The 14,354-nt window shown below is 43.1% G+C and overlaps 1 long non-coding RNA gene across 1 annotated transcript in view; it reads right to left on the minus strand.

Moving 5' to 3' along the window:
• LOC137522632 (uncharacterized) overlaps nucleotides 1–13,328 on the minus strand; it is a 68,330-nt gene extending 55,002 nt beyond the window's left edge. Inside the window, exon 1 of the long non-coding RNA XR_011022366.1 lies at nucleotides 13,239–13,328. This is a non-coding gene — a long non-coding RNA (uncharacterized lncRNA). The remainder of the gene's footprint in view (nucleotides 1–13,238) is intronic.
• Nucleotides 13,329–14,354: the final 1,026 nt, after the last annotated feature.

A 14,354-nucleotide genomic window follows, 5' to 3' on the forward strand; every position in this document is an offset into this window, starting at 1 on the left:
TTACCCAAACCAATAAATATAGGCTGAATGGGTTTTTTTTTTTAATCAAAAACATGTTTGTCCACATTTTTCGTGCTGCATGTATACAGAAATTTTTCTTTATTTGAAAAATGTCAGCACAGAAAGTTAAAAAAATAATTTTTTTGACAAAATTCATGTCTTTTTTGATAAATATAATAAAAAGTAAAAATCGCAGCAGTAATCAAATAGCACCAAAAGAAAGCTTTATTAGTGACAAGAAAAGGAGCCAAAATTCATTTAGGTGGTAGGTTGTATGAGCGAGCAATAAACCGTGAAAGCTGCAGTGGTCTGAATGGAAAAAAAGTGCCTGGTCCTTAAGGGGGGTAAAGCCCACGGTCCTCAAGTGGTTAAGGTGAATTACTGTACTTTACATCAGCTAATGAAGAAAAATCTACACAGATAAAAGGAAATTGTGCTACTAGAGTGCCTGCCAACAACTAGAAAAATTCCTGTGCCTGAAGCTAGTTTTATAAGCTTTTGTTCTGTTTGGTCATATATGCAGACACTCGTGAAGTGGACCTGAACTCAGGATGTCCTCTATGCTCTGAAAGATACACAACAGCATAATAAACGTTAAACAAAAATAATTAGGAATTAAACAGGCTAAATGCTCTAAATCCATACAGGGTGCATTTTTATGTTTTCCTTCTGTCATGTGCAAGAGTTCAGGTCCACTTTAAAGATAATCCGTCAGCCACAAAACCAAATCCCCTGTACTCACTACACTGTGTTTATAATGCTTCCAGGAATCTCACCCTGCATTGCAAGCCCTCCAACCTATTCAGAAATGTTTCTGCTGTAAATATCTTATTTCAGTTAGCCAGGCTCTATTCTCTCGCCATCACCGAAGAAGGGAGCTTGTCACCACCCCTCCTACATTCATGCTCCTATCTGATTGGCTGAGGGCACTTCAGTGTGAAGCTGCTGAGCTGAAACCTGATGCTGTGCTCACATGTGTTTAAGCCAGAGATGACACTGCAGATTGGAGGAGAAAAGTAAGGGAGGAAATTACATCAGGATTTAGCTTCAGTCTGAGGGAATAAGACATGGAAACTGCTAGGAACAGAATTCTCTTCATTTACTATATAAAACTTACTGAGATCAAAATGTGTACAGCAGGGGCGTGACTAGAGGGGCTGCAGCACCTGCGATCCCAGGGGGGGGGCAGAGCTGAGGGGGCCCCAACTACTAACCTTCCCTTCCTCTGATACAGGGGACTATACTTCCGATCAGGTGCTTTTGTGGCTACGCTTGCTATGGGTGTGACGATCATGATGGCCACACTTGTTTTATGGCCCTTGTGAGATGGGCCTCAGACCGTGAAGGGCACCAAGGTAAGGGGTGTGAACATTAGGGGGGCCCCAAAAGTTTTGCAGGGGAGGGGGGCAGGAATTGTTACACCACTTGTGGAGAGTACAATACATCTAGTAGAGGTGCCTTATTTGTGGCTACAAGCACTATTAGGCACTGCTATTTGGCCTGAGTAAGTGGGTATGCACCCACGAAACGTGTTGCCAGTGCAATAAAATTGTATTAATACGTGAATTTGTCTTCATTGAGGTAAGCCACCTCACTTTTTTCATTTTATTTGTTTTTAACACATTTTATCTTCTCTGGGTGCCTCTTTCCCCTTTATCCTGTGCCTTCACCCTCCTTTTGGAGGGGGATCAACCCTCTTTGACCAATTTAGGTCAACTGAGGTTTGCTTTTTGTCAAGAGTGTGACCATTACCAGCTCCGTCTGGTCACCCGAGTGGAGTTGGGGATATACATCTCCACCTTCTGCAACCCACCTTTGTGTATAATTCATCCGCATATTTTACATACTTCTGGTACTCTGACAAAAATTGCAGGGTGCAATTTTTATTATCACTACTTTTTGTCCCTTAACCCTTACAGGATTTGCCTAGTTCATATGCAAGCTGCATAATGCTGCATCATCTCCAAATTATTTGAATCTCAGTGACTATCCCTAATTACCAATATCTTACTATTAGCTTCTGTTACCTATACTTTCCACTACCCCGCATTTAAGCCTAACAATATCCCACCACCACCACCTATGCCTAATACTAACCCGTCCCACCAGAAGCAGGAAGTTTGGGCGCCTCATTGGTATCCGTAGAAAATATTGGTTAAAGTATAAAATTTTGGCAGTTGATAAATATGAAAAGTGCAGCTACAACTTATTTGTATAGTTAAAACAAAAGCAGCGCTCAGATCTCATCGTCTTACGATCGATATCAGCTTTATATTCACAGGGACTCTTCAATCACCCTAGAAGATACAGTACTGTATATGTACTGCACATAACACATGAATGGGCCAGCAAAATAGAAACCTCATTGTGACCACCACACTACAAACAGGAATGTGCCAACTCCAGGAAAACGAAAAAACCACAGGGGGACAGAGACTCCCCCCACCCCAAGTAGGTTGCACTCACAGTGTGCCTATTGCCACTATGCATCTAAGCCCTTTGTTGTACCTCAAATAATTTGTAGCCACACTTTTCGTTGAGGGCGGCCCTGGTCCCGACTAAAATGTCATGCATTAACTGATACCATTTTTGTGGGAGAATTGCGGGGAGGGGGGGGGGGGGGCAGTTAAGGTTAGGCATCTGCGGGGATGCTTTAAGGTTAGCTGTAGGAGGGGGGTTAAGATTAGGTGTGGGGGTGGAGTTTTTAAGGTTAAGCGTGGGGGGGGGGTGTCTTTAATGTTAGGGGTATATATGTTATGAGCACTTTGTGGTGTAATGTTTATCTGCACTCTCTGAAGAAGGGGACCCGCCGTGGCCCCGAAACAATTGTCAATGCATATGTGCTGATGAAGCAATAAACAGAATTGTTTGCATCTTGAAGTCGGTGTGCTAGCCTGAATCCATACTTGACTGTTGATGTACCGGGTGCCTTGGCTTAGCACCTACAGGCTATGCACCCATTCCTTGGGTAAGGTGTGACACCTCCACGATCTTCTTGATCCTAAGGTTAGGGGGAGATCGGTTAAGGTTAGGCATTCGGGGGGGGGGGGGGGAGATTTAGGGCTAGGCATCGACGGGGGAGGGTAAGGTTAGGCATAGGTAGAGGGAGGGTTCTGTGTGAAAATAGGGTTAGGTTTACTTGTAAAAAAGCAGTATTATTCACCGATATTTTGCTTGCTGAAATTGGGCACCCAAATTTCCTGTCTCCTTTTTTTCATGCACATGTCTCACCTATGAATGAACAGTTTGCAGTTTTTATGGTACTGCCATTTTAATGGAAAAAGACAGAAAATCCAGAAAAAAAAATACACATTAAAGGAAACCTGAGATGGCAGATATAAAAAAAAAATGATTCATACCTGGGGCTTCCTCCAGCACAGTTCAGGCTATTTGTGACCTCGCCGTCCTCCTCCACCTGTAGCCACCACAATCCATCCCGCTAACTCTGGTAGTTGCCGCATACTGCGCATGCGCAGCCTGACCACGTGTGTGTGTCCGGCTGCACTTCCGTCAGCTGGAGTTTTCTGCGCAGGTGCAGAACACTCCTGGCTGCGGGAGCGTGACGGGGATTTTACCCAGATGGACTGCGCATGAGCCGCCTGAACAGATTACAGGGACGGATTGCGGAGGCTACAGTCAGCGGAGGTGGATGGCGAATGCACAATTAGCCTGAATGGGGCTGGAGGAAGCCCCAGTTATTTATAATTTTTAATATCTGCCATCTCTAGTACACTTTAATTAACAGTTGTACAGGGCGGGCCATTTATATGGATACACCTTAATAAAATGGATTCAAAGTTGGATTCAAAATGGCCGACTTCAAAATGGCCGCCATGGTCACCACCCATCTTGAAAAGTTTCCCCCCTCACATATACTAATGTGCCACAAACAGGAAGTTAATATCACCAACCATCCCCATTTTATTAAGGTGTATCCATATAAATGGTCCACCCTGTACATTGTATGCATGTGACATAAGTATTTGATCGCCCACAACCTAGACATAATTCTGGCTCCCACAGGTTATGTGCCCACGTGGCACACAGATTACAAGCAATTACAGATACTCCTGATCTCAACTCATTATGTGCATGAAGCACATATGTCCACATGTTCCTTCCATTACAAACTTTCGGTTACCACAGGTAAGAACAAAGAGCTGTTGAAGGACATACAGGACAAGATTGTAGACCTGCGCAATGATTGAATGGGCTTTAAGACCATTAGCAAAAATCTTGGTCAGCGGGTGAAAATTGTTGGTGCAGCTATTCCGAAATGGTTGATGACCATCATTTGCCTTCAGTCTGCAGCTCCATGCAAGATCTTGCCTCATGGGGCGTAGAATGTAGATAATCATGAGAATGGTGAGGGTGGTGAAAGATCACCCCACAACTACATGGGGGGAGATTGTTAATGATCAAAAAGGCAGTTGGGACCACAGTCACCAGGAACATTCTTGTTAACACACTATACCAGGGGTAGGCAAACTATGGCCTATTTGGCTATTTCTTCTGACCCCCTGATGCAGGGCAAGATTTAATGCCACGTTATGTGTACTTTGGGGAAACTGCTGCCCCATTATGTGTATTTTGTGAGGAAATGGTGCTGAATTATGTGTATTTTGGGGGGAAATTATACCGAACTATGTGTATTTCGTGTGGCAATCATGCCGCATTATGTGTATATTGTAGGAAACTGGCTACCTATACTGTGATAGGGGGCTAATTATGCCTACCTACAGCTACCTATACTGGTCCATCCCCTCTGTCAAATGTAAGATCACTATATGGCCCACAAATCACAATGTTTGCCCAACTCTGCACTACGCCATAATAGATTGAAATCTTGCAACACCCAGAATATCCCCAATGCTCAAGAAGGCATATGCAAAGGCATGCCTTAAAGAGACTCCGTAACAAAAATTACATCCTGTTTTTTATCATCCTATAAGTTCCAAAAGCCATTCTAATGTGCTCTGGCTTACTGCAGCACGTTCTACTATCACCATCTCTGTAATAAATCAACTTATCTCTCTCTTGTCAGACTTGTCAGCCTGTGTCTGGAAGGCTGCCACGTTCTTCAGTGTTGTGGTTCTGTGATGCATCTCCCCTCTCCAGGCCCCTCTCTGCACACTGCCTGTGTATTATTTAGATTAGGGCAGCTTCTCTCTTCTCTCTTATCTTTTACAAGCTGGATAAATCCTCCGCTGAGCTGGCTGGGCTTTCACATACTGAGGAATTACATACAGGCAGAGCTGTCTGCACTCTGCAGGAAGAAACAGCCTGACACTTCAGTGGAAGATAGCTGCAGGGGGAAATAAACTATCTCTTGAGATTCAAAAGGAAGGGTGTATACAGCCTGCTTGTGTATGAATGTATTTTCTATGTGTGGACATACTGTACATCAACCTACTTCCTGTTTTGGTGGCCATTTTGTTTGTTTATAAACAAACTTTTAAAAACTGTTTTTAACCACTTTTAATGCGGCGAGGAGCGGCAAAATTGTGGCAGAGGGTAATAGGAGATGTCCCCTAACGCACTGGTATGTTTACTTTTGTGCGATTTTAACAATACAGATTCTCTTTAAGTTTGGCAGTGAAAAGTAATTTAGAGAAGACTGTGGTCAGTTGATACCAAAATTGAGTGCTTTGGCACAGAGCAGGATCATCCACAAGGCAACCAAAGCTGGTGTCAGGGTACCAAAAGCCACTTTGTTTGACCACCTCAGATTACCATAAGGACCATAAAGTCATCATTAGAACAGATATACAAGTATAATGAGTACATTTCAAAGAACACCAACCCCACAATCAAGCATGAAAGTTGAAACATTTTTCTTTGCAGCTGTTTTCCTACCAAGGTTGCTGGACAACTGCCAAATACCTCCTCTGCAACCCTGGTGACCAACTACAAGAAACACTTTACAGCTGTGCTGGCCAACAAAGGTTTTTCCACTAAGTACTATATCATGTTTTGTTTGGGGATCAAACACTTAGTGACATATTAATTAATGTATAACTTTTATGTAGTTTTTTGGGGGGGATTTTTGGTTGAAATTCTGTCACTCTCCATTACGATAAAAAAAAAAAAACCCATAAAAACAACAAACTGTTCATTTAGGCAACCTTACAATTTTAGCAGGGGATCAAATAATTATTTTCCCCACTGAATGGAACTGATTGATTCTTTCCAATTGTTTCCTTCCAATTGCAATTGGCATTACCAAGAATCGTAACCTTATCCTGCAGAGTATTAATGATTTTACATATATTTGTATCATGTGCAAAGATGACAATATTTACTGCTAGGTCATTAATATGTTTATTGAAGAGAACTGGACAGAGTACTGAGTCTTGCGAGACACCATTGCTAGCCGTTACCCAATTCCATAGAATTCTGAAGTAAATTTGGTCAGATATTATATTGCATAAAGTTTTGTTGCAAGTATCATGCCAACAGACCATAGAAACAAAGATTAAAAAGAGAAAATTTAATAGGATAGCACACCTATTACATAAACATCATGGATCCATAAAAACAGCTCTGGGTTGGAATTCACAAGATTCTCAAAAACTAGACTGGTCAAAGATGACTTGAAAAACATTAGAGAGAGAGGCCTAGTGCATACCAGAGCGGTTCTGCTGCGGTTTGCGATCCGCTTGCGGGTGCGGATCCGCTAGGGTAATGTATTTCAATGGGCTGGTGCACACCAGAGCGGGAGGCGTTTTGCAGAAACACATACTCCCGGGCTGCTGCAGATTTTGGATTGCGGATGCGTTTCTGCCTCAATGTTAAGTATAGGAAAAACGCAAACCGCTCTGAAAAACGGCACTTCAGAGCGGTTTGCCAGGCGTTTTTTGTTACAGTAGCTGTTCAGTAACAGCTTTACTGTAACAATACATGAAATCTACTACACCAAAAACGCTACACAAAACCGCAAAACGCTAGCTGAAACGCTACAGAAAAAGAAGAAAAAGCGTTTCAAAATCTGCTAGCATTTTGCGGATCTGCTAACGGTTTTTGGTGTGCACTAGGCCAGAGAGAGAGAATCAAGAAGTGCCAAAAAGAGCTGTAAAGAGGTGAACCCAATAGGAAGCAGAAAAAAAGGACGCATATGGCTAATGGACAAAAAGGGGAAAATATCGGTTGCAGGGATCGTGTTGACAAATTTTTCGTACAGAATAAGGTTTATTACAAATATCATTTACGAAGGGGGTTTGACTTTAGTTTTACTTATATTTTCTTTTTTAAATTTTGCTTCCAGGAGTTTTTGCTTATTTTTTCGTTTTTAAATTTCACTTTCAGGAGTGTAACAAGTAAATTTTCATTTATACTTATTTAATGCTTTTAAAATTCATTTTTATATTCATTTTGTATAATGCTTAAATATCTTTTTTAACCTTATTGTATTAAAATACATCGCTTTTGGTATTAACCTTGTATTCAGAATTATAATTCGTTGATTATAGTTTTCAGATTATTATAATAATAGTATATCGCTTTTAATATTACCGTTATTTTAAGATTTTTAATGTGTACGTGATTGTAAGGCTATTTATTCTATTATACATATATAACTTTTTCTATTTATAATATTTTTAATGTGATTTTATTTATTATATATTTATTCGGATCTATTTATTCTATTAAAAATATATAAATTATTCTATTCATGTTATTTGTAGTGAAGTATTTTAAGGATTAAATATATTATTGTTTATATGTGTCTAAGGGTGTTTGTGCAGTGGGGATGATTAGGGTTAGGCACCACCAGGGGGGTGGGGTGGTTAGGGTTAGGCACCACTGGGGGGACAGTTAGAGTTAGGCACCACCAGGGGGGTGGTTAGTGTTAGGCTCCACAAGAGGAGTCTAGGGGTTAGGGATAGGTACAGGCAGGGTTCTGCGAGAGATTAGGGTTAGGTATAGTTACAGTACAATATTTGTAATATATACAATTTATTAAATTATGTACATTTCCACAAAGGGGGGATCTTGAGGTTAGGGATAGGGAGAGATCTGTGAGAGAGTACAGTTAGGTATACTTGCAGTAAAATACTAAGTATTAATATCTACAATTTTATTACTATGCTTAATACAAGTGTAAATATAGTTTTTTGTTATAGACGGTATTTTGCTGTTTCATTTCCAATATCGTTTTTTGTTATAGACGGTATTTTGCCCTTTCATTTCCGTTTATTTAACATATTTAGCACTTGATTTTCATTTATAAGCCCTAAACAAAAAATATTGTTTTAGATAAAAACTTATAATTTCGGCTACATCCCGCGCCCTTTTTTCCAGGCGCCCTTTTTGTATGTACGCAACACAATAGGCTAAGACAGGCATGGGCAAACTCGGCCCTCCAGCTGTTACGGAACTACAACTCCCACAATGCATTTGCCTTTATGAGTCATGACTGTGGCTGTCAGACTCCTGCAATGTATTGTGGGACTTGTAGTTCCGTAACAGCTGGAGGGCCGAGTTTGCCCATGCCTGGGCTAAGACAAACAAATTTGAATGAATGTCTCACCTGCCCTATGTTCCAGTGGAATTAACAAGAAATAATTCATCCGATTGCAAACACACGCAGCTATAATGTGACAGCATTTATAATAAACAGCTGTAGTGTATAGTGCTATACATGTAGTTAACCCCCCTGGCGGTATGAGAAATTCCGCCAGGGGGCAGCGCAGCAGTTTTTTTTATTTATTTTTTTTTTAAAATCATGTAGCCGCTGCTCAGCGGCATCCCCCCAGGCCCGCCAATCGCCTCCGGCGATAGGCGATCAGGAAATCCCGTTCAAAGAACGGGATTTCCTGGAGGGCTTCCCCCGTCGCCATGGCGACGGGGCGGGATGACGTCACCGACGTCACGACGTCGGGACGTCATTGGGAGTCCCGAAGAACCCCTCGGCGCTGCCTGGCACTGATTGGCCAGGCAGCGCACGGGGTCTGGACATTGGTCTCCAGAATCTGCTGATACTGAGTGGAATCCATGCGTCCCTCAACTTTGACAAGATTCCCAGTCCCTTCACTGACCAGTGACCACACAGTCCCACAGCATGATGGAGCCACCACCATATTTTACTGTAGGTAGCAGGTGTTTTTCTTAAAATGCTGTGTTGTTTTTTCTCAATGCATAACGCCTCTTGTTATGCCCAAATATCTCAATTTTAGTTTCATCAGTCCACCGCACCTTATTCCATAATTAAGCTGTCTTGTCCAAATGTGCTTTAGCATACCTCAAGCAGCTCTGTTTGTGCTGTGGGCAGAGAAAATGAGTCCTCTGCATACAGCATCTCCTTGGGTAAAGTGCGCCGAATGGTTGAACAATGCACAGTGACTCCATCTGCAGCAATATGATGTTGTAGGTCTTTGGTGCTGGTCTGTGGGTTGACCCTGGCTGTTCTTACCATTCGTCACTTCTGTTTATCCGAGATTTTTCTTGGTCTGCCACTTTGAGCCTTAACTTGAACTGAGCCTGTGGTCTTCCATTTTCTCAATATGTTCCTAATTGTGGAAACAGACAGCTGAAATCTCTGAGACAGCTTTCTGTATCCTTCCCCTAAACCATGATGGTGAACAATCTTTGTCTTCAGGTCAATTGAGAGTTGTTTTGAGCCCCCATGTTGCTAATCTTCTGAGAAATTTAAAAGAGGAGGGAAACTTACAATTGACCCCCTTAAATACTCTTTCTTATAATTGGATTCACCCGTGTATGTAGGCCTGGGGTCACTGAGCTTAGCAAGCAAATTTGAGTTCAAATAATTAGTTCTAAAGGTTTTGGAATCAATAAAATGACAACAGTGCCCACATTTATGCACCTGCCTAACTTTATTTAAACAATTATTGCACACTTTCTGTAAATGCAATAACCTTAATTTCACTTCTCAAATATCACTGTGTGTGTGTCCTATATGATATATTTAACTGACATTTTTTATAGTAACAACCAGCGATTTATACAGGAAAACCATGACGATTAACAACGTTGTCCAAACTTTCGCATTCCACTGGTTGAACTCGATGGACGTATATCGTTTTTCAACCCAAATAACTACAGTATGTAACTGTACAGTGGTGTTTGTGCAAAAATATGGAACATGCAAAATGTTTCACAGATGTTCAAATATAACTAAAATGTGATCTGTTTTTTTCCACAAGTCTTAAATTATACTGTGACAATTTAATTTAACAAATGATCCAAAGTTATGTATTTGTATGTGGTAAAAGTATACTTAAGCCTCTGATTATTAGTTCATTTGAAAAGAAAAATAAATCCTGTTTCAATCAATGGTTAGACAATCAAGTACAAGTGTTTGCAGCATTTTCAGTAGCTGTTGTGTCCATCTTGAGCTGAAATAGCTGCAATTAAATAACTGTTGATCAGTCCTGTGTGTGTCAGAAATGGATTCCATCCTATTTCATCTTACTTCATCTCAGTCCTGTGTGTGTCAGAAATGGATTCCATCTTACTTCATCTCAGGAATGTTGCAAGGCTTACTCTCATGAAGTACATGCTTAAAATTCTTTCACAATAATTCTAGAAATTGAGGCCAGGATTGATTCAGCCACTCCAAAACAAACTTTCTTTTGCTTTAAAGTGTACACGAGCCGAACCTCGTGTCAAAAAGGAAATACTTACCGTACCTATGAAGAGGGCTTGTCGGAAAAATGATCAGGGCCACGTTCCTCTTTAAAGGGAACCTAAACTGAACCGTTAAAAAAAAAATGAATTACTTGGGGCTTCTACCAGCCCCGTGCAGCCGCCCTGTGACCGCGCCGTCATGGAACGATCCTTGGATCTCCGCAGCAGCTCAGTTTCGTTTTCCTTTACTGGGCCAGTCGATGGCCGCTGCGCCTGTGTGGCACTGGGCACATGCGACCTCGATCACGCTCCCATCGCCGGCAGCGCCTTGCGCATGCATGATCAAGGATGTTGCGCAGGTGTAATGGCCATCAACTGGCCTAGTCACCGAAACTGAGCTCCTGCGGGGACCGGAGGATCGTTCCATGACGGAGTAGGCATATATTTATATTTATATATTTAAAATGCTGCCTGGTCAGCAGCTTTGATTTCTTTTTGTGCTGCTGACATAGGCTGGTGTAGCAGACTGGCAGGTGAATTAGAGGTGGCGCTGCTGTGTGCTGGGAAGAAAGGGAGTACGCGTGCACAGTGGCGGCTCCAGGAAATTTTTTTAGGGGGTGCTATGCAGGTGCTGGACCAATTTCCGGGGGAGCTGACGACCTGCGGCGCGCGAAGCGCGCCGCGCCAAAAATGGGTGTGGCCACAACCTGCGGCACGCGAAGCGCGCCGCGGCGAAAAAATGGGCGTGGTCATGACCGGATGAGGGCGGGGCTAACTGTAATTTAAAGTGAACCCAGGGTGAGAGTGATATGGTGGCTGCCATATTTATTTCCTTTTAAACAATACTAGTTGCCTGGCAGCCCTGCTGATCTATTTGGCTGTAGTAGTGAACTGAATTACACCAGAAACAAGCCATGCAGCTAATCTTGTCAGTTCTGACAATATTGTCAGAAACCCCTGACCTGCTGCATGCTTGTTCAGGGTCTATGGTTGAAAGAATAAGAGGCAGAGGACCAGCACGGCAGCCAGGCAACTGGTATTGCTTAAAGGGAGATAAATATGGCAGCCTCAATATTATTCTCACCTCGGGTTCCCTTTAAAAGTGCAACGCAAAGACAGAGGGCCCAAGTTTTGGTGACCCTTTTCCCTGAAAATTCACATAATTGTGCAGGTTTTCTCAAGAAAATACACGTAATGTGAGCAGATTTTAACAAAAAACACGTCCAATGACCCCAATATGCACAATCGTTATCAGATATGGCCCCAATATGCACAATCGTTATCAGATATGGCCCCAATATGCACAATCGTTATCAGATATGGCCCCAATATGCACAATCGTTATCAGATATGGCCCCAATATGCACAATCGTTATCAGATATAGCCCCAATATGCACAATCGGTAGCAGATATGACCCCAATATGCACAATCGTTAGCAGATATGACCCCAATATGCACAATCGTTATCAGATATGGCCCCAATATGCACAATCGTTATCAGATATGGCCCCAATATGCACAATCGGTAGCAGATATGGTCCCAATATGCACAATCGGTAGCAGATATGGTCCCAATATGCACAATCGGTAGCAGATATGGTCCCAATATGCACAATCGGTGGCAGATATGGTCCCAATATGCACAATCGGTGGCAGATATGGTCCCAATATGCACAATCGGTGGCAGATATGGTCCCAATATGCACAATCGGTGGCAGATATGGTCCCAATATGCACAATCGGTGGCAGATATGGTCCCAATATGCACAATCGGTGGCAGATATGGTCCCAATATGCACAATCGGTGGCAGATATGGTCCCAATATGCACAATCGGTGGCAGATATGGTCCCAATATGCACAATCGGTGGCAGATATGGTCCCAATATGCACAATCGGTGGCAGATATGGTCCCAATATGCACAATCGGTGGCAGATATGGTCCCAATATGCACAATCGGTGGCAGATATGGTCCCAATATGCACAATCGGTAGCAGATATGACCCCAATATGCACAATCGGTAGCAGATATGACCCCAATATGCACAATCGGTAGCAGATATGACCCCAATATGCACAATCGGTAGCAGATATGACCCCAATATGCACAATCGGTAGCAGATATGACCCCAATATGCACAATCGGTAGCAGATATGACCCCAATATGCACAATCGGTAGCAGATATGACCCCAATATGCACAATCGGTAGCAGATATGACCCCAATATGCACAATCGGTAGCAGAAATGACCCCAATATGCACAATCGGTAGCAGAAATGACCCCAATATGCACAATCGGTAGCAGAAATGACCCCAATATGCACAATCGGTAGCAGAAATGACCCCAACATGCACAATCGGTAGCAGATATCGCCCCAATATGCACAATCCGTAGCAGATATGACCCCAATATGCACAATCCGTAGCAGATATGACCCCAATATGCACAATCCGTGGCAGATATGACCCCAATATGCACAATCCGTGGCAGATATGACCCCAATATGCACAATCCGTGGCAGATATGACCCCAATATGCACAATCCGTGGCAGATATGACCCCAATATGCACAATCCGTAGCAGATATGACCCCAATATGCACAATCCGCATCACCTGAAAAAGAAAAGAAAAACCCATTTACTCACCTACAGCCAGAAGACCTTCTTTCCCGACCTCCCGTCCCGAGTCCCGACCTCATTGTGGCGCGCAGCGCCCGCGCGCCCACGATCCTCTTCCTTCCCGACGTCACGACGAGACTTCCTGCCTGCATGCAGAGAGCAGGGCTACGGGAAAATGGCCGCCCGAAGTCTGCAGAACAGGGCTCCGGGCGGCCATCTTACCGTAGCCCTGCCTGCTGCTCCGTGCTGCCGGTGTGTGAACTGACTTGGCGTCTTTTAGACGCCTGAAGTCAGTTCACTCCAGGGGGTGCTTTGGGGGTGCTTGGACAATTCTAGGGGGTGCTCGAGCACCCCCAAGCACCCCCCTGGCGCCGCCACTGCGCGTGCACTCCTATTGGTTGCGCGAGGGGGCATGTGGTGCAGTCTGGCAGTGGCGAGGAAGGAGAGAGGACAGGCACTGTGCAGCTGAGAGGGGCCGTGGCACAGAGCGGCGAGAGGCTATCCAGATCTCCATTGAGGGAGAGAGAAAACCTTCGCCCGGAGCACACGACAGCCATGAGGGACCTAAATCTTCCTGAGTCTGAGGAGAGCAGGAACAGATAATCCTTACAGGGGGATAAGAAGTGAAAGAAAGTAGCTAAGTGCAGGAAAAGCAGGAGATTGATACAGAGCCAATAAAAGTAGCCAATAGATACATAGATGAGAAAACAGCAGCTGAAAGATATTTATTTATTTACATCAAAGCTTAGCAAAAAAAACTGGGACATGAGCAAAGCCTGAGAAGAGAGAGAGAGAAAGAAACAGAAGAGACAAATCTATGACAGAGATGTTTTATTAGCAGTTTTTGTCCTTACCAGTAAAATGTCATAAAGTGATATATTGATTCACCTGCCTGTCAAGTTAACGGAGAGTAATGTTGGAGTCAAAAGTATCCTAGGAAACTACTTTTTTCTGAGGCATTTTTTGGTATAAGTGAATGGTACAGCTGCTGTGAACTGTGAAATTAAAAAGCCTAACAGTATAGAAGCCTGAGGTATACTTCTAGAGTATATGCTGTTTTCCTCTCTTTTAGACTGTGACCAAAAATGTCCCAAGCCGCCTGCCGCACAACTGCACATTTTATTTAATGACGGGTTCACGCAT

The sequence above is a fragment of the Hyperolius riggenbachi genome, chromosome 6 (genome assembly GCF_040937935.1).
Source record: "Hyperolius riggenbachi isolate aHypRig1 chromosome 6, aHypRig1.pri, whole genome shotgun sequence".
NCBI classification, from domain to species: Eukaryota; Metazoa; Chordata; class Amphibia; order Anura; family Hyperoliidae; genus Hyperolius; species Hyperolius riggenbachi.